Consider the following 19,615-nt stretch of genomic DNA (forward strand, 5'->3'; position numbering starts at 1 on the left):
TCCTTCAATTAAATTAAAAATGAATGAGTAGGTAATACATTCACATTGTTGAAAATTAAAATGAAATAAAAATAATTTAAATGATGTAAAAAATAAATTGAGAGCTCTTATCCCCACCCCTGTGCCTGTCCACCCTTTTCTCTTTCCCTCACTCTCTACTTGTTAGCACTTTGATTAGTTTCTTGAATATCTTTCCAGCATTTTCTTAGGCAAATAAAAGCAAAATTCAGATATCTTATACGCACACAGAATAACAAACTATGGGAAGTGTTTTGTACTTTGCTTTTTCTACTTGATAACATATCCTAGAGATCTTTCAGATCAGGATAGAGAGAACTTTTTGTTCTTTTTTATAGCGGCTTATTTGATTAGTGGTTCATTCAATATTTGGGTTGACAGGTTTACTTCACCAGGATCCAATCTGGATTCTGGGTTATAGTTATGAAGATATTTCTAACTTTTGTTAGTTAAGGCATTTACAGGGTTAATTCACCCAAGAAGGGCACTTCTTTCTAGGCATAAAAACTAACAGTGATTTTGAGAAATTGATATTGCAGGCACAAGGAACATTTCCTTTTAACTGGTGCTGGGTCCTTTGGTCGCATTTAAGGAGACCACTTTTTCACTTACCTGGTTTAATCTTGGTGTGTTTGGTATGTGTACACGTGGGCACAATACATGTCCTTCTCCTCGACTTTAATTCACACACATTAAGGGGGAAAGGTGATGGCTGGCTGGTGATGTAGATGGCAACAGTCTCTATGAAGAATCAAGGACACCGTAGTTCTTTATTTCTCCCCAAAGCAGCTGGCGTGTTGAAGTGATCAGACCGTATCAGGCTTAAGGGACATTAAATGTCAGGAGAGCAGACCTGCTATAGAAAGTTGATGGGAGCTGCGGGAACCTTTAGTATCAAATGTTCTCCTGTATAATAATAGGCAGCAGCATCAATCTCAGAAATGCTGCTACAAATGTCAAAGAAAACCTTCCCCGTATATAGATTAAAGTTGCAGATAAAAACAGAGGACCAAATCAAAGCCCTAGTGTTCCTTTTTTGAAACCACCCTGCCAAAAATGTAATTTCTGAGTTATCAAAAAATAGAATCTCTCAAATAGCATTCATAAAGTTTCACATTTTGGTGTTATCACAGTGGCTTATATTGAGAAAATGCTATTTCTTCCTTCCCTCGCCCTTCAAGGTTGAAACGGCATCCTATCTTCTCTCTCTAACAAACAAATTTTAGTTCAGAACAGCAAGCTTGGAGACCAAACAGCACTGTGTTCTGCAGAGCCAGAGATCTGCAAGCCAGTGTGAATTTGCTATTTCCTAGGAAACTCCCTTTTGCAAAAAGGCTGGGAAATAAACTTTTTAAGTGACCTCAAGATGACAGCATCAGTGACCCCTGAATAAAATTTCATCTGGTGGAGCAATTTGGATCCATAAATACAGTGGAATGTCAATTGAGAAATCTCAGAATAAAAAGTATAAATAAACAGCAGAGTTTGGATTTATAAGGCCTCTTTTGGATGTGACAATTCAGACATTAAGCATTAAGAGTTTGATCTATCAAGCTAGGAGGGACGCTGGCCACATTGTTTTTCTCTAGAGAGAGAGAAAATGTAATATGACAAAAAGAGACTCTTAATCAGCTTTGGTTAAGGCGCAGACATGCACACACACACACTTACATACCCACATATGTACACACATGCCTAAATAAGTAGCTATTGCCCCAAGAGGAGGTCTGCCACATATTCCAGAGCAGAGAATATCTGGGAAACAGAGTCAGTGACTCTATTCTTTTTACTCATGTTCCTATTAAAAATGACCTTAAAGTTTTTCCCAAATAATGATCTTTGGCATGATGTCATTTCACCTGATGTTGCCTTAAGTATGGTTTGCTCATTGATACCTGGTTATGGAAAGGTCTTCATATATACATACATACATATATATATATATACACACACACAGACACACACATATATATATATAAAATAGTTTGTGTGTCTATTATAGAAAATACAGTTACAAGAGTTCTTATAATTGCAAAGCATTTATTTTTAGATGTTTGTAGAAGAAAAATTTTTGAAGGTAAATATTGTTGGTATTATCACCAAGATCAGAGTGGTTAGAAGGCTCTCTCACTTTCTGATAAATGATCTAAAGTGATACTACTTGTGAACTAAGTCTTTGATATACCTTGTCTCCCATGTTGCATGCTACTTATATAATTGGTCTTAGGAGTATTAAGGTGGTGGAGCTTTAATGGTCATTGTTACTTCAGACATCAAATCTTGGAATATGAAACACCCGATTTTTTTTCCAAATAAATGCCATGATATTAAAATAAAATTATAAAAAGTTAACCTATTATATGAAGAAGAAATAATATATTGAGCAAGGATTTAAAAAAAAATATATCACTGAGCAACAAAATGGTCCTTTTCAAAAATCATGGCTTCCAAACAGTACATAGGTGGATTATTACCCATTTTCCCCCTATTCTGTACAATGTCAATTTATAGTTCAGCTCTCTGCATCTAGTATTACTTTGAAGTTATATCAAGTAGTTCTGTTCCTTTAGCTCCTAAACTTCATTTGCATCACACCATTTCAGAGACTTCCAAGTGGTTCCAAGTTTGTATCGGTAGTTCAGAGTTTCAAAGCAAGAAATTGGAAAAGAGTGGGTCAGGCTATAGCTTCCTCTTAACCAGGTGGCTTACCAATTTTTCCTTTTCTAGATAAGGAAAAAACATAATGAAATGACAATGTTAGATCTCTTTTCATTAGGGAGAAAACTATTGGCTTTAGTCATCTCCCAATCTAGGCAAGGTTGTGTGGGTGATGATAAATTTCAAAATGCTTCTCTTCATCCATTTAATCTTTTTATTTTCCATCACTAGAATATAAGTTCCATGAGTGCATAAATTTAGTGCTTTTTTTTCAATGATGTATCATGAGCAGTTACAGCAATGTTTGACACACATAGGTACTCAGCAAGTACTTGTTAAATTGATGAATGACTTTCTCCTTTGTAATTGTTAGTGAATTATCTTCACTTAAGCTAGCAAGTTTCTAAAGCTTTAACTCCAAATTATTTATTCATTCTTTCATGCATGTACAAATGTTTACTAAGAATCAGATTGTGCCAAGCACAGTGTGAAGACATAAGCCCTGGTTATGTTAGTTGAATGCTCACAGAAGTTCTTCTCTGGTGGGATAACAGACAATGAGCAAGTAAGCAAACATATAAAATAAAAATTGCAGAGTATGTTGGACACTAAAAGAAAATAAATGAGTGCCATGATATAGAATAATGGGAGAACTTACTCTCAAATTTCAAAAACATTTTTTTTCCTTTCTTCTTTCTTTTTGAGCCTTGGATATTAAGTGGGATTTCCCCCCTCGCCTCTTTTTTTGAGTATTCTAAATAAGGAGAATAGTTTCCAACAAGGTGGTGGATTAATTTGTTCACTAAATCATAGCGTAAACCATCTTACACTTGAAAGATATTATCTCTGTCAGACATTCTAGGTTTACTTCAGAGAGAAAAATGACACATCTTAAAAACAATTTTATTCATTTACACAATAAATTGATTATATTCTTAGTCATAAAAATGGCTGAAATAGAATAAAACATGGCAAATGCCATTCAAATTGCTATTTTTCTTTTTGTTATCCAGATTCTCAAAGAATGTCTTAACTTGCCTCTTTCACTTTTTAACATGGCGCACTTCCCTCATTCCTCCACAGCCTGAATTCCATTAACTTATAGTATGCAACCTTTGATACTGAATTTTTCCCTTGGTACAGTGCCCTGGAGGTCATTCCAAGTTGTTGCATGTATCAGTAGTTTGTTCCTTTTTAGTGCTATGAAGTATTCTGTGGTATGGATGGATGCACCACAGTTTGTTTAACAATTTGCCCACTGAAGTCTATTTAGGTTGTTTCCAGACTTCAGCTATGGAACATTCAAGTATAGACATTTGTGTGAACACTTCTATGGGATAAATGCCCAGGAGTGCAATTGATGAGTTATACCCAAAGGGTACATATAATTTTGTGGGTTTTTTTTTTTTTTTACTTTTTATGGTAATAATATGTATACAACTCAAAATTCCATATTTTAACCATTTTTAAATGTACAATTCAGTGGTATTAATTGCATTCATAATATTGTGCTGCTGTCACCAACATCTGTTCCCCAAACTTTTTTATCCCCCCAAACTGAAACTCTGTACCCCTTAAGCAGTAACTCTCTATTCCCCTCACCACCTGGCTGTTGGTAACATGTAATCTACATTTTATCTCTAAGAATTTGCTTATTCTAGGTATTTCATATCAGTGAGATCATACAGTATCTGTCCTTTTGTTTCTGGATTATTTTAGTCAACATGATGTCTTCAAGTTTCATCTATGTTGTGGTGTGTATCAGAACTTTCCTTTTTAAGGCTGAATAAAATGTCATCGTGTACCACTTCTTGTTTATCCATTCATCTGTTGAAGGACGTTTGGGTTGCTTCCCCCTTTAGGCTTTTGTGAAAAATGCCAATATGAACATTGGTGTAAAAATATCTTTTCAAGTCCCTCCTTTCAATACTTTTGGTTACCTACCTAGAAGTGGTATTGCTTGGTCATATGGTAGTTCTATGTTCAACTTTCCAAGGACATATTAAATTGGTTTCCACAGTAGCTGCACCATTTTGCAATACTACCTACAGTGTACTATTGTTCCAATTTGTCTATATACTCACCAATGCTTTTATTTTCTGTTTTTTGTTTTTGTTTTTTACATCACAGTCATCCTAGTGGGTATAAAGTGGTATCTCATTGTGGTTTTCATTTGCGTTTCCCTGATGACAATAATGTTGAACATATTTTCATGTGTTCAATGGCCATTTGTATACCTTCTTTGGAGAAATGTCTATTCAAGTCCTTTGACCATTTTCTAATTGGACTGTTTGTTTATTTACTGTTGAACTTTTAAAGTTCTTCATGTATTGTAGACATGAATCCTTTGTCATTATGTGGTTTTCAAATATTTTTTCATGTCTGTAGCTTATATTTCCATCCTCTTACTGGATCTTTCACAGAGCAAAAGCTTGTAATGTTGCTGAAGTCTAATGTATTGATTCTTTTCTTTCATTTATGGATCATGCCTTTTGGGTCATGCTTTTTGTTTCCACCTAGTCTTAGGTTGCAGAGATTTTCTCTTATATTTTCTTCCATAATTTTTTATAAAGTTTTGTTTTATATTTAATTCTATATTTTATCACTTTGAATTAAATTTTATACAAGTTGTGAAGTTTAGGTTGGGGGTCTTTTTGTTTGTTTGTTTTTGGCCTATGGATGTCCAATTGCTCCAGTTCCATTTGTGGGTGTATTTCTGGGTTCTCTTTGATCTAATGTGTCTATCCCTCCACCAATACCATTCTGGTCTTGATTACCATAGCTATATAGTCAATCTAAAAATTGGGTAGAGTGTTTCCACCCACTCTAATCTTTTCTTTCAAAATTGTTTTAGTTCTTTTAGTTCCTTTGTCTTTCCAAATAAATTTTAAAATAGACTTGCCTATATTTATAAAAAGTCTTTTAGAAATCTGATCATAATTGCATTAAACCTATAGATTAATTTGGGGAGAATTTACATCTTTACTATGTTGAGTCTTCCAATTCATAAACATAGTATGTCTCTCCATTTATTTAGACAATTTTTAAATTTCTTTCATTAAAGTTTTGCAGTTTTCAATATACAGTTCCATTACATGGTTTGTCAGATTTATACCTAAATATTTCAGTTTTTGAGCAATTGTCGATGGCATTTTGTTTTTAATTTCAATTTCCATGTGCTCATTGCTAGTATACAGAAATACAGTTGGTTGACGTATATTGCTCCCACATTCTGCAACCTTGCTGAATCAACTTATCAGGCTTAGGGTTGTGGTTCTTTTGTTTTGTTGTTTTGAGACTCCTTGGGATTTTCTGAATAGATTATCAGGCCAAGTGCACATATGGACATATTTATTTCTTCCTTTCCAATTTCTATGCATATTATTTCCTTTTCTTGTTTTGTTGTCCTGGCTACATCTTCCAGTACTATGTTTAATAAGAGTGGTGAGACAACCTGCCTTGATTAGATCTTAAGGGGAAAGCATTCACTCTTTCATCATTAAATATGATGTTAGCTGTAGGCTATTTATAGAAGCTCGTTATCAATTTTAGGAATTTCCTAACTATTCCTAGTTTGCTGAGTTTTTGTCATGAATAGGTATTGAATTGCATCAAAAAAAAATTTTTTTGCAGCAATTGATGCTATCATATGAGTTTTCTCCTTCATTAACATGCTTATATGCCGGATTATATTGACATTTTTGAATATTGAATCAGCTTTGCACTTGGCTGAGGTGTATAATTATTTCTACACATTGTTGAATGTGATTTGCAAATATTTTGTTGAATAGTTTTGACTCTATGTTCATGTGGGATATTATCTGCAGTTTTTGCTTATTTTTTTTTTTTTTTTTTTTTTTTTTGTAGTGTCCTTATATGGTTTTGGTATCATGCTAATAATGGCTTCATAAAATAAATTGGAAAGTATTCCCTCCTTTTCTCTTTTCCAGAAGCAATTATGAAGAATTGGTATAAATTCTTTTTAAACATTTGGTAGAATACTCCAGTGAATTCTAGGCACATTGGCAGTAACTTTTTTGTGAATTTTCAAACTATGAACTTTAATTCTTTGATAGCTATAGAGCTATCCAAATTGTTTCATATTGGGTGATTTTTTCTTTGTATTTTCTCCACCATTTATAGTTGCTTAGGAAGAAGATTACTTTGATCCTGGCTACTCCAAACAGATATCTACTTTTGTTATTTTTAAGACAATTCAGGTTACTCCTTTAAAAACTTTCTGGGAAAAAAGTAGGAAGTCTCTGTATCAATAAGACTATGAGAAATAAAGTAGGTAAGAAATTGAAAATGCCTTTTATGAAAACCTAAAGATTGTTAACAAAAGGTTTGAAACTGTTAAATTTTATTGAACACCAAGAAAATCCAGGTGAAAACGATCCTAAATTAAGAACCCTGCAATGACCGTAATAAAAAATATCTACATATCTCCTAAAGACCAATTGCTATTTTCCTGGCAATTCCTTCAAATATGCATTATGCCTAACATCAAACAGTCTCCACATATGTCACAAAATGTAACTTGGAAGATGTGATCAGAAAAAAAAAAAGATGGGTTCAAGGTCCCAGGATTAGTACAGGCCTAGATCCTAGGGACCTACTGAACTCATTCATCAAAATCTCATAGAATCTAAAGTGAAATTGTTCACCATTATTCTTACACCCTTACATGAAAACAAACAAAATTTCTTAAAAAGCATGGAAGGGGCTTTAGTATAAACTGTATTTAGCTCTGCTATGGTTGCTGATTTTCTAAATCCTACAAACAGTATATTGCTTAGATAAGACCTAGATTTACAAAAATATTTGAAAATAATCAAAGGCCAGAATCAGTTCAAATATTAAACTCAGGCAAATATCAATTTCCCTCTTCCTTTCTTCAACTGAGAATCAAAAACGGCTAACTTTATTAGTATCAAAAACATTACCCCATGTGACTAAGGCCAAATCAAAATGTAGTACTTGCTTTTACATCAAAAACAAAGTGAACTTTTATAAATCAGATTTTTTGCAGTCTATAGTGTAAAGAACTAATGAGAGAGTTTTATCCCAAAATCCATAAATTGAATAAAAACTCACAAAATAAATTAAATCAAACATGGAAGAAAATCAACATCTAAGTTTATGGAACAATAAATATGTAAAAAGGTTGAACATAACACAATAAGTCAATCAAAAACTCAAGCAGAAGGGCTGGCCAGGGATTGGTCATAAAGAAATGAAAATAAATAGAATGAGAAAGAAAGATATTAACAGAATTTCCACAAAGGAATAAGAAAGCAGTGTGATATGCCTTGTGATAATGCACCCACAGTAGACTTTCTGAACATGATCCATCTCTATAGGACTGGAGACCTTACCTGCCCTCAGGAAATGAAGCTTGTTAAGAAATGATTTTATAGTTGCTTCTTTGAAAAGTGTTTTGCAAAAAATACTAAAGTTAAAGAAACTGCAAAATTTCCAAAAAGTATGTGGCAGCTACTATTAGCTGGCTGCGTATTACCAAAATTTTGAATTATCATGCTATTGTTTGGACAGACTAAGCCAAAGTGGTATATATGGAATTAGCCTGTGAAGAAATTGTCACCACATATTGAGCACTTGCATCTTTAAGGTAAGAAACATTTAATGGATGTATTTGTGCAGTGGTAGTGCAGAGGAGACTGGTAGTACATAAAACAAAGGAGGAACGTATCTTTTAAGTCATTTTATGGCATATATTTGAGAAAGGCATGGGGAGGAGAAAAGCAAGAAGAGATAACAAGGTGAAAATTGGCTTATTTTTGACACTAACCTTCTAGAATCTAAATTCCTCTGGCAAGTGACAATTTGTACCCATAATACTAGGAGGGTTTTTCCAAGACAAACTTGGCACAGTGGTGATTATTATAGTTAATATTTATTGAGAATTTATCAGATGATGTGTCTAAGCATTTTAAAAACATCACAGCCAAAATGATAGAGTGAGATGCTCCAGGGTTCCGTTCCTGAAAGAAGTTTTAAATAACAAGCAAAACCTAGCAGAGCCATTTTTATAAGAACTCCAGAAAACAGTGAAAGATTACAGTAACAGGTAGAGCATCAAATCATGAAAAAGTCAACTTGAAAATGGTAGAACACCTCATGGTACCCTTGGTGGTTCTGCCCCTCCTTCTTGCCAGCACAATGGAGAGCTAGCCTGCATTTCCAGTGCAGGTCCTTGGTCCAGTTCCAGAGGGGCAGTGTAACCCTTGTGCGTATACTAAGGTTCATGTATGTCTGTGTCAAGCTACCTGGTGGCAGTCTGAAGGACAACATGGATATTCATCATAGGCTCAATGTCCAAGAATTTGCACTATGCGTAGAGATGATTCACAGTGCAGCTAAAATGCTGTAGCAGAACAGTCAAATTGGAGCTCCCTGACACAAAGGATTACTGGCTATGGGACATACAATGTAACACCCAGGACTAGGAGAAAACACTAATTCCTAGGGGAAAAGGATGTTTGGATTTATGTAAATGAGGGAGTTCCTAGGACCACAAACATTCCCAGAACAAGCTGTAGTCTCAGAAAAGACCAGGGACAACCCTACATCTCTAATGCTCTTTGAACTCTTTAGGCAGAAAAAGCTGGAAGTAAAGCACTTACACAACCCAGTCTGCATAGACTGGTGTTTCAGATTGCTAAAGCTGTCAATATGCAATAAACCAGAAATGGATTGGCTTTTAACAATGGGGATTTATTAAGTTACAAATTTACAGTTCTAAGGCCACTGAGGATGCACCTCTGTCACGTGGGAAGGCACATGGCTGGTGTCTGCTGGTCTTTTGCTCCTGGATTGCATTGCTTTCAGCTTCAGACTTCAGTTCTTCCTCTCTGAACATCTGTGGATTCTCTCTTAGCTTCTCCAGGGCATTTTCTTTCAAATCTCTATCTTGGTGTTTCTGCCTTTTGTTGTCTCATAAAGGACTCCAGTAAAGATTAAAATAGAACTTAAAATGGATGGGTCACATCTCAATTGAAGCAACCTAACAAAAAGCCCCCACCCACAATAGGTCTGCACCCACAGGAATGGATTATAAGAACATGGCTTTTTCTGGGGTGCACAGCAGCTCCAAACTACCACAACTGGGAAGAGTATTTTTACTGGTTTTGTTTTACTTTGTTGTTGTTAGATCCTGGCATATAAGGAGATCACTGTCATAACACTAACTGGATACAAGTTGAATGAACAGATGCTTCACTGGCTAAATTCCAGAGATAAAACATTGTAACATAAAAATAACCAGGGTACAACAAAAATTTATAGGACACAAAAAGGAACATGAAACAATGGCCCATGCAAAGGAGCAAGATAAAGCATTAGGAACCATCAACAGGAAAGATGGAACCTTGGACAGTTTAGACAAAGACCTTAAAAATACTGCCCTAAATATGGTCAAAGAGGTAAAAGAAAACATGAAATAAAAGTAAAGGAAATCAGGAAAATGATAGGTGATAAAAAGGTAAATATCAATAAAGAGATAAAAATCATAAAAAGTAACCAAAGTTAAAGTCCTCAGTAACAGAAATAAAAAATTCCCAAGAGGGGTTCAAACACATATTGGAGTTGGCAGAAGAAAGAATTAATGATCTTGAAGATAAGACAATTGAAGAAAAGTGAAAAAAAAACACATGCACATCTCGATTAATGGATAAAAGGCATTTGGCAAAATCCAGCAAACTTTCATGATAAAATCTCTCAGAAAACCAGGAATAGAAAGGGAACTCCTCAATATAATAAAAGGACATACATGAAAATACCACAACTAATCTCAAAAGAGAGTGACTGAAAAATTTTCCCTCAGATCAGGAGCAAGACAAGGATGCTAGCTTTCACCACTACTATTCAACATTGTATGTTGCAAAAGCAATTAACCAAGAAAAAGAAATAAAATGTATCCAAATTGGAAAGGAAGATAAAAAATTACTCCTATTCACAGGTAACATGATTCACAGATGACTTCACTCTATATAAAGAAAAACACAAAGAATCTATAAGCAACACATTAAAGCTAATAAATTAATTCAGCAGAGTATTAGGGTACAAGATCAACACAAAAAAATCCATGGTGTTTCTATACACTAGCAATGAACAATTCAAAAAGGAAATCAAGAAAACAATTATATTTACAATATAGAACAAATACAAGGAATAAATTTCACTAAGGGTATAAAAATTTATACATGGAAAACTACATATCGTTACTGAGAGAAGTTATAGAAGACCTAAATAAATGAGTCTTCTGTGTTCAAGAATTAGAAGACTTAATGCAATTAAGAGGTCAATACTATCCAAAGTGATATAGAGTTTCAAAAGAATCAAAATCAAAATTTCAATAGCCTTTTGTGGAGAAATGGAAAAGCTAACCATCAAATTTATGTGGAAGGACAAGAGACCCCAAATAGTCAAACCCATCTTGAAAAAGAAGAACAAAGTTGGACGACTCACACTTCCTGATTTCAGAACTTATTACAAAGCTACACTAATCAAAATGGTGTGGTACTGGCCATGGACAGACATAAAAACCAGTGGAAAAGAATTGAGAGTTCAGAAATTAATCCACACATCTGTGACTGATTCATTTTATGATACCATGCTCACTCAATGGGGAAGGAATAGTCTCTTCAGCAAACGGTGTTGGAAAAACAGGATATTCACATACTAAAAAATGAAAATGGACTCCTACCCCATACCATATATAAAAATTCACTCTAAATGGATAAATGACATAAATATAAGAGCTAAAACTATAGAACTATTATAAGAAACCACAGGGAAATAGCTTCAGGACCTTGCATTAAGTAATGGATTCTTAGACTTTACCCTGAAAGGATAAACAACAAAAGAAAAAATAGATAAATTGTACTTCATCAAAATTTAAAACTTTTTTGCATCAAAATATCAAGACAATGAAAAGACAACAAACAGAATGGGAAATATTTGGAGACCATATATCTGATTGGGGTTTATTATTGAGAATATCTATATATATTAAAAAAAACTGCTACAACTCAACAACAAAAAGACAAACTACCCAATTACAAAATGAACAAAGGACTTGAGTAGACATTGTCCAAAGAAGATATACAAATGGCCAATAAGCATATGAAAATGCTCAATATCAAACCATGACAAGATATCACCTCACACTTAATATGATGTCTATTATTTAAAAAAATAATAATAACAAGGGTTTGCAAGAATGTAGATAAATAGGAACCCCAGTACATAGTTGATGGGGATGTTAAATGATGCAGTTGATGTAGAAAACAGTTTTGCTTTTCCACAAAAAGTTAAATGTAAAACTACCATATGATCTGGCAATCCTACTTCTAGGTATAAACCCAGAAGAATTACAAGCAGAGATTCAAACAGATATTTGTATACTAATATTCATATCAGCACTATTCACAGAAGCCAAAAGGTAGAAGTAACCCAATGTCCATCAACATATGAATGGATAAACAAAATGTGGTATGTATGTATCTATATCTATATCTGTGTCTATATCTAGCTATACCTATACTTATATCTATGTCTAGATATATACACACAATGGAATATTATTCAGCAATAAAAATGAATGGAGTTCTGATACATGTCACAACATCAATGAACCTTAAAGACATCATGTTGAGCGAAATAGGTCCGATAGGAAGGGACAGCCAGTATATGATTCCACTTGCATAAAGTAACTAGAATATGCAAATTCATAGAGACAGAAAGTAGAGCAAAGGTTACCAAGAGTGGGGATGTGGTGGGGGGAGGAGGAAGGGGAAACGGGAATTAATGCATAATGTGCACAGTGGATGCTGGGCTTCTGTTTGGGGTGATGGAAAAGTTTTGGTAACAGATAGTGGTGAGGGTAACACAGCATTGTGAATGTGATTAATCCCACTAAAATGCATGTTTCAGAATAATTGAGATTGAAAATTTTAAGTTGTATATATGTTTCTACAATTTAAAAGAGATGGAGGTGGGTGAGACTAAAGAGACAAGGACAATTAAATGCAATACATGATACTGAACTGGATCTAATAATGGAGGAGAATATGTCCAAGGGACACTACTGGGACAATGGAAAGAAATGGATCAGAGACTGTATGCTTTATATCAATGTTAAATTTCTTGAACTTGACAACTGTGCTTATTGACTTACGTAAGTGCGTATCTTTGATCTTAGGAAATACACATGAAGTATTAAGTGTTCAAGGAATTTGATGCATGCTACTTATTCTCAAATGTTTAAAAAATTGCTAGCTAACTAGCTAGATACAGATAAATGATAGAGAAAGATAAGATGATACAAAAATGTTAAAAGTTGATGAATCTAGATATCTTAGTAAGGGGGCATGCTGGAGTTCTCTATATTCATTTTATATTATTTTTGCAGCTAGCCTGTGAGTATCAAATTATTTTCAAAACAAAAAATAAAAACAAAACAAATCCAAACATGATCATATGTAATTCTCAAAACAACCCTACTAATGAAACTGAAGTCTTAAAGAGGTTAAGTAGATTGCAAAGAATTGTAAATAGCAGAGTTAAATTCAAACACCCCTATTTAACAACTGTGTTTTACTAGCACAATATTTTTTGTATTTTTTTCATGAGAACAAGACCTTTTTTTTAACCCATTTAGACTATAAATTCTTTTCAGAAAAATGATCAGGCATTGCATTGGCTTTATTACTTCATTTGTAAGAAAGGTTATACTTGAGTGCAATTGTGTCTGTATTTCTACTTTGGCTCAGCACCCAGGGAACAGGCCTTAACTTAACAGTTCCTCAATAAAGTATTCAAATCAAATTGTTTAATTAATGGATGAATCCCCCACTTAAGGAAAACAAAATATTAGCCAACCACTGGAGACTCCATTTCGCTTGAGTAAACTAAAAATATTTAAAATAAGAAGGTGAATCAATCATTTTTCACTTCATTAAAGAATGAATTTGTACAATATTTTATCAGATGCCTATTGCAATTCCCTTAAATTATAGTACCAATTAGTTTTCTCACAGTCTGACTTACTTTTCTCCAGCCCCACCTAACATTCCTGTCCCCGCTTAACATTTTGGCAAAAGGCAATAGCTCTCATGGATTAACGTATTTCAAATTATACTCATTCTTCCACTGTCATTATATCTGAATCACAAGATTTTACACAATGAATTATCTTTCCAAAATGATCCCAAATAGCAATGTTAAAAATTCCAATCCATTCTCTGGTATGCCAACGTACTACATTTCCATGTTTTATCAAATATTTTAAAAATTATGAAATATTTTTTCTGAAAACATTTAGGCATTAGTCAATAGTTGAAGTATTTTATCCAAATCTCTGATAACCCAGTAATGAGAATTCCCAATATATGAGCTGATTAGTCAGTATCATTTTCTATATTTGGCTGTGAGAGAAAAATAAATCTAAAACTTTCAAAAGATTTTAAACTAGTCAAAATTCCTGATCATTTTTTAAGTTGAATGAGTCTATAGCAAATTCAAAACTACACAATTTTCATTGAGCCATAGCTCAATCCAAAGACAGAGATAAGTGAAGAGTGAGGTAGGGAAAGAAAGGGATCCTGGGCAGCACTAGCGAGGGACGGAGGGAGGTAGTAGCCATAATATGCACTCATAAAGAATGAAAACTTAAGACTAAGTGTGGATATTTTCCACCGAGAAGCAACTATATCTGTATAGTTGGAGTGACATCTTCTTAGAATGTTTACAGTTATGGGTTAAGTGTTCCGGTTTGCTAATTCTGCTGTTATACAAAATTCCAGAAATGGATTGCCTCTTATAAAGGGGATTCATTCAGTTACAAATTTAAAGTTCTAAGGCCATAAGAGTGTCCAAAGTAAGGCTTCAACAAGAGGATACCTTTACTGAAGGAAGGCCGATGGCGTGTGGAAACACTTCTGTCAGCTGGGAAGGCACGTGGCTGGCATCTACTGGTTCTTTGCTCTCAGATTGCATTTCAAAATGGCTTTCTCCAAAATGTGTCTCTCAGCTTCTCTCTCTCAGCTCCTGTGCATCATTGCTTGTTCTCCCAGGACATTTCTCTTTAAGCATATGGGGTCCTCTCTTAGCTTCTCCAGGGCAAACTCTAGAGTTTGTCTCCTAGCTTAGCATCTCCAAACATTCTTCTGTCTGCATCTCCAAGTGTCTCCAAATGTCAGTGTCTGTGTTGGCTCTTAAGCTCTCTTAAGCACTCCAGTAAACTAATCAAGACCCACCCTGAATGGGTGGGGTCCACACCCCCAAGGAAATAACTCAATCCAAGGTCTCACCCACAGTTGGGTGAGTTACATCTCCAAGGAAACACTCAATCAAAAGATTCCACCCAACAAGATTGGGTTAAAAGGTCACGACTCTTCTGGTGTCCATACCAGTTTCAACCTGGCACAGTAAGCAATCTCCATACAAGTGTACAGAGAAGTATGGGCCCTGAAAATTTATAGAAGTGAGCTAAGAATATCCACCAATATTAACTCACAAATGGACTTAAAATCTTACCTAGTAATTTTCTCAGGCCTAAGAGAAATACTTATACACATACACACATTCTTATTTATAATTTCATGTGTATGCACAGGCACAGACATAAATGTATTTTACCATTTGTGAGATAACATCTACCTCCTCAATTCAGAAAGCTGAAGTTATAGCTACTAAGGGATTTTTAACAAAATAAGGTAGTTTTCATTAAATATTTAGATCTAGCAGGTGTAGGCCGAGTTGAGACTCTACAGAAGTCCATGAGGAAGATGATGATTGCATCATCACAAGATAACAGAAGCCACAAGACTGTAAACAAGACACAGAGGGCATGCAAGCAGAAGTTTCAAGTTATGAAATGAAAAAGAATGTAGAACTTTGGGTGCCTGTGATGTTTTAGTTCTGAGAAACCGCAGTCAGGAGATCTGGCGAAGAAGCCAGCAAAGCATCAAAGTGTTGTAATTGTGGTAGTTGTAATATTGCCTGGTCAAGGTTGGGACTTTATACAAAAATACACCAGTTACCTGTTCCTGTTCCAGAAGGCAGACCCACATAAAATATGGCAGAGAGAAACTTAGTTGACCCTAGATCTCAAAGCCAGAAGACCTTCAGTAAAATTGTGCTTAGTACTCAAGAACCGCAACCGCTTCACAAACTGACAATATTTGATGACAATTCTTACCTAAACATTTCTCATGCCAATAATAAAGTTAAAGGTGTAACCACCTAAGCATTGCCTGTTTGTAACGGACCACTTTGGTGGGGGGAAGAGCTGGGGAAGACTGAGAAAGAGGAGACCTCACCCTTGTGGACCTCTTTCTGGGTGGCAGCAACTGTCAGGGTAACACAAGACTTCTTACCAAACTAGGAAGTTCCTACGTCCAAAATGAGTCTTTAGCTTTGCTAATTTGCGACACTCTTTAGTTTTGAAATTGTAATACTTGGAAAAGCTCTCTGCAATTAGAAGCATCTCTGGGTGGTCAAAGTGCCATCTGTTTACTTAGGCAAGTAGATTTATTTTCCAATTTTTTTGCAAGTCTGAAATATACAATAAATGATCCATCCATAATACATATTAGTTTGGTTATATAGTTGTTTGAAAGAATCTGAAAGATGCTGAAGTCTTCAACTCTACTTTTACTTTAACTTGTTCCCCTTTGGGAGATCTACAGTAATCAGTCTTGACATCTAGACTTGCTTCTGTATATTACCCATGAGCTGGCCCAGCTGTCTGCCATAATATCTCTTGATAATATGGGGACCATTATATTTCAGGACCCAAAGAGTTTAGGGAAAGTTTGTTGGCATTGGGCCATCTAGACCAAACAGGAGACACTGACATAATTAACCTCACATCTGAAAGAAGGATTCTGATACTTTCACCTGAATGAAGTATCAATGCTATGAAGAAATGAGGAAGTGGCAGGCCAAGGTCCAGTACCAGTTTCAGGATTTTCAACCAGGTCTGGGATGGATTCCTTGTTAAATTTATACTGAACCACTTCACTTCTTGAGTCCTGACCACTGGGGAGCTTGTTTTGAAGCCATTTTCTTAGATATATGCCTATATTCTGAAAGGAAATCTTCTAGCATGAGAACTAAGAAAATGAAAAAAGAAAGCAGAAACCAGAGAGCAAGAGAAGGCATAAGAAAATGAAAGAATAAAAGCAGAATCAGATAAACAAAATAGTTTGTAGCCTAGAAACCAAGAAAACTCAAACTGAAAAAAAACTGCTTTGCCAATTCAAAATGAAACTTCCAAGGCTTATTCCAAGATTTAAACATAAGTATTACATCTGTGGAAAGGAGCAGATCATTATTAAAATTTTAATATTCTAACACAATTTCTCTCTTCTTCCAAAATATCTAATTCCCATTTTCCTTTATTACCTGAATTTGGGAAATAACATTACTTTTTTTGGTCAATTTACATTTTTATAAAATGATATAAAATACTTTTCCTTAAATATTTATTGGAATAAAGTTTGAGAAGCAAAGTCTTATGAACAGTTAATTGTTTCTATAATCAATCAAAAACTTCCTTTTCAAATGAATAGGTAATACGAGTTAGGTGTGTCGATTGATTATAAGATTGGTACTTTGGAGAAAGATGGAATATTGAAACTTGCCTTTAAGTAGCCATGTGACCACAAATCTTTCTAATGATTTAGTTTGCTTTTTTGTAAAACTAGAATAAAAATAATACATTCTCATTTTCAAGTTTAAATGAGGACATAAAGCATAGCACCTGGCAGGCAGTAAGTTTACAATGTATTAGTTGCTGATAAAATTATTACTATGATTTTTATTGTTAGAATTACTACAATAATCAAAATAGACAGCTTTTTTTTTTTCTAGAGAAAAGGGATCACAAGTACATACCTCATCTCAATTCCTTACAGTCTTCACCAGTTTACTACTGACTGACAACTTCAGAGACCATGATAAGAAAGACAAAAAGAATCTGGAATGGAAATGACAAAAATTAAGATGACTTGTCCAGCATCTCCTTTTACTAAGTCAATAGTTACCCACTTAATTATTTTGTACAAGTAGGATAAAACTGTTGAAAACAGTAATGCATATATTTTTTCATAAATCAATTAATATAGTATTAACTTTAAAGTTCTTTGAGAACCTGTGTATCTCACGAGACTGAAACAGGCATACAATGATTGATTGCTCCCCCACATTCAACTGATTTTAACATTTTTACAATATCAAAGTTAAAGGAAAAGCAAAAATCTCATCATTAGATTTTTATTAGATCTAAGATATTATCTATTAGAAATTTTTCACCTAGTAAAGTATGCATGGGTCTCCAAATGAATTGTTGCTTTGGCTAACTTTGCCCATGAAGTCATTGTATTTTTACAATTTTTTTTTTTTTCCCTGAGAGTTTCTGCCTGAGTTATGTTCCAGAACTTCAAAAGAAATCTACTAAGATATGAAATAAAAAAAATAGGAGAATAATAAAAATAAAACACATTTGAAAATAACGGCAGACAAGTAGAATGTGATAAATAAAACAGTCAAGATGACAGGGAAGCCCAAGGCAGAAGGATGAAAGACATTTCTTTCTATATTCAATAAATATTGCACAGGCTGAAGGTAAAATTCCAGCCCTGTCTGTAGGCATATCACAGACATAGCAAAGGATGTCACAGATTTCTAGTCAATTCTAATATGCTCAAATTCAGATAATTTCAGATGCAAGATATGTTTATTCCAATAAGATCTCTTACCCAAAGTAAAACATCTGTGAAAAGCTTTCCACTTTTTCAACACCCTCTCTTAACAGTTTCTATAATTTCCCAAAAAATGCAGAGAACAGCTAGATACATTCAGTTCTTCCTTCATTGCTCTTCTTCTCCGAGAAGCAGTTTTTAAAACTACATGGAATGGGAGAGAAACAGAAAGAAAAAGTAAACGAAAGAGATTAAGAAATATGTGGTATACCAGTGTCTCTTAGGCTAAATTCTTCCCTTCCATGAAAATGATTAGAGAAAAAATTTAATCAGTCACCAGTTTTCTAATCTTTTCATAATTGCATAGTTCCGTACATAAAAACCATCTTAAATAGCCAGTATTACCAGTAGGACACATAAAAAGGATGAAATTTATAGATGAGGAAAAGGATGTATTTACTTATGACCATTTGACAAATCACTGACATCTGAGAAGGGGAACTCAAAATACTTGACTCTCAAGATCATGGTTAAGTTCCTTCCCACTGCCAGAGCAGTTTCACTTTGAGTGGCAAATGTCAGTACAATGAGTTCTTGATTTTTTAGGACTAATGATAGTGAGTGCTATCTAGCTTCCTTGTTTTTTTCTTTTTCCCCATTTCTGTTCTTCATTACCATGTTTCCCAGAAACTGTGAAGAAGAATTAAAAGAAAATGAATTGGGTAATGAGATTTCTTGGAGGAAGTGATTCAAGAAAATTATATCCATCTTTTCCTTCCTTGTATCCCACCAGGCAAAGTGAGATGCTCCCTTCTCTGTGCTCTTACTATGGCACTTACAGTATGATATTTTAACTCTTTTCTACATTATGAGTTCTATGCAAATGGGAATTATTTTTTGTGTGTCTCTAGCTGTCCTTGTGGTGTCTGGGACTAATATTCCTAGCATTTTGGGTAGTGCTTGACCAACTTAGCAGGTATAATTGGTACTCAATAAATATTTGGTAAAGAAAGAAAGGCTATGATATTAGTAATTTTCCTCTCTTTTTTTTACAGATGCAGAAACAGAACCAAAGTGACTTCCCCAAGATTACATTAGTCTTGGTGTTTGAAGGGGCTCAACAAGTCATGCTACTGTTGACCCTTCTGAGTTCTGATCCAGTAAGAGACAAGGGACTCTGAAGATAGAGACCAGAGTATCACCTTTAT

The 19,615-nt window shown here is 34.4% G+C and overlaps 1 long non-coding RNA gene across 1 annotated transcript; it reads right to left on the reverse strand.

The window, feature by feature from the left end:
• Positions 1-714: 714 nt before the first annotated feature.
• Positions 715-18,570, reverse strand: LOC119533500. The gene is made up of 3 exons (XR_005216640.1): positions 18,465-18,570; positions 17,602-17,683; positions 715-759 (listed from the first exon to the last, which is right to left on the reverse strand). It is a non-coding gene; the product is annotated as an uncharacterized LOC119533500 (long non-coding RNA).
• Between the last annotated feature and the right edge of the window lie 1,045 nt (positions 18,571-19,615).

This window comes from Choloepus didactylus, chromosome 4 (genome assembly GCF_015220235.1).
Source record: "Choloepus didactylus isolate mChoDid1 chromosome 4, mChoDid1.pri, whole genome shotgun sequence".
Lineage (NCBI taxonomy): Eukaryota > Metazoa > Chordata > Mammalia > Pilosa > Megalonychidae > Choloepus > Choloepus didactylus.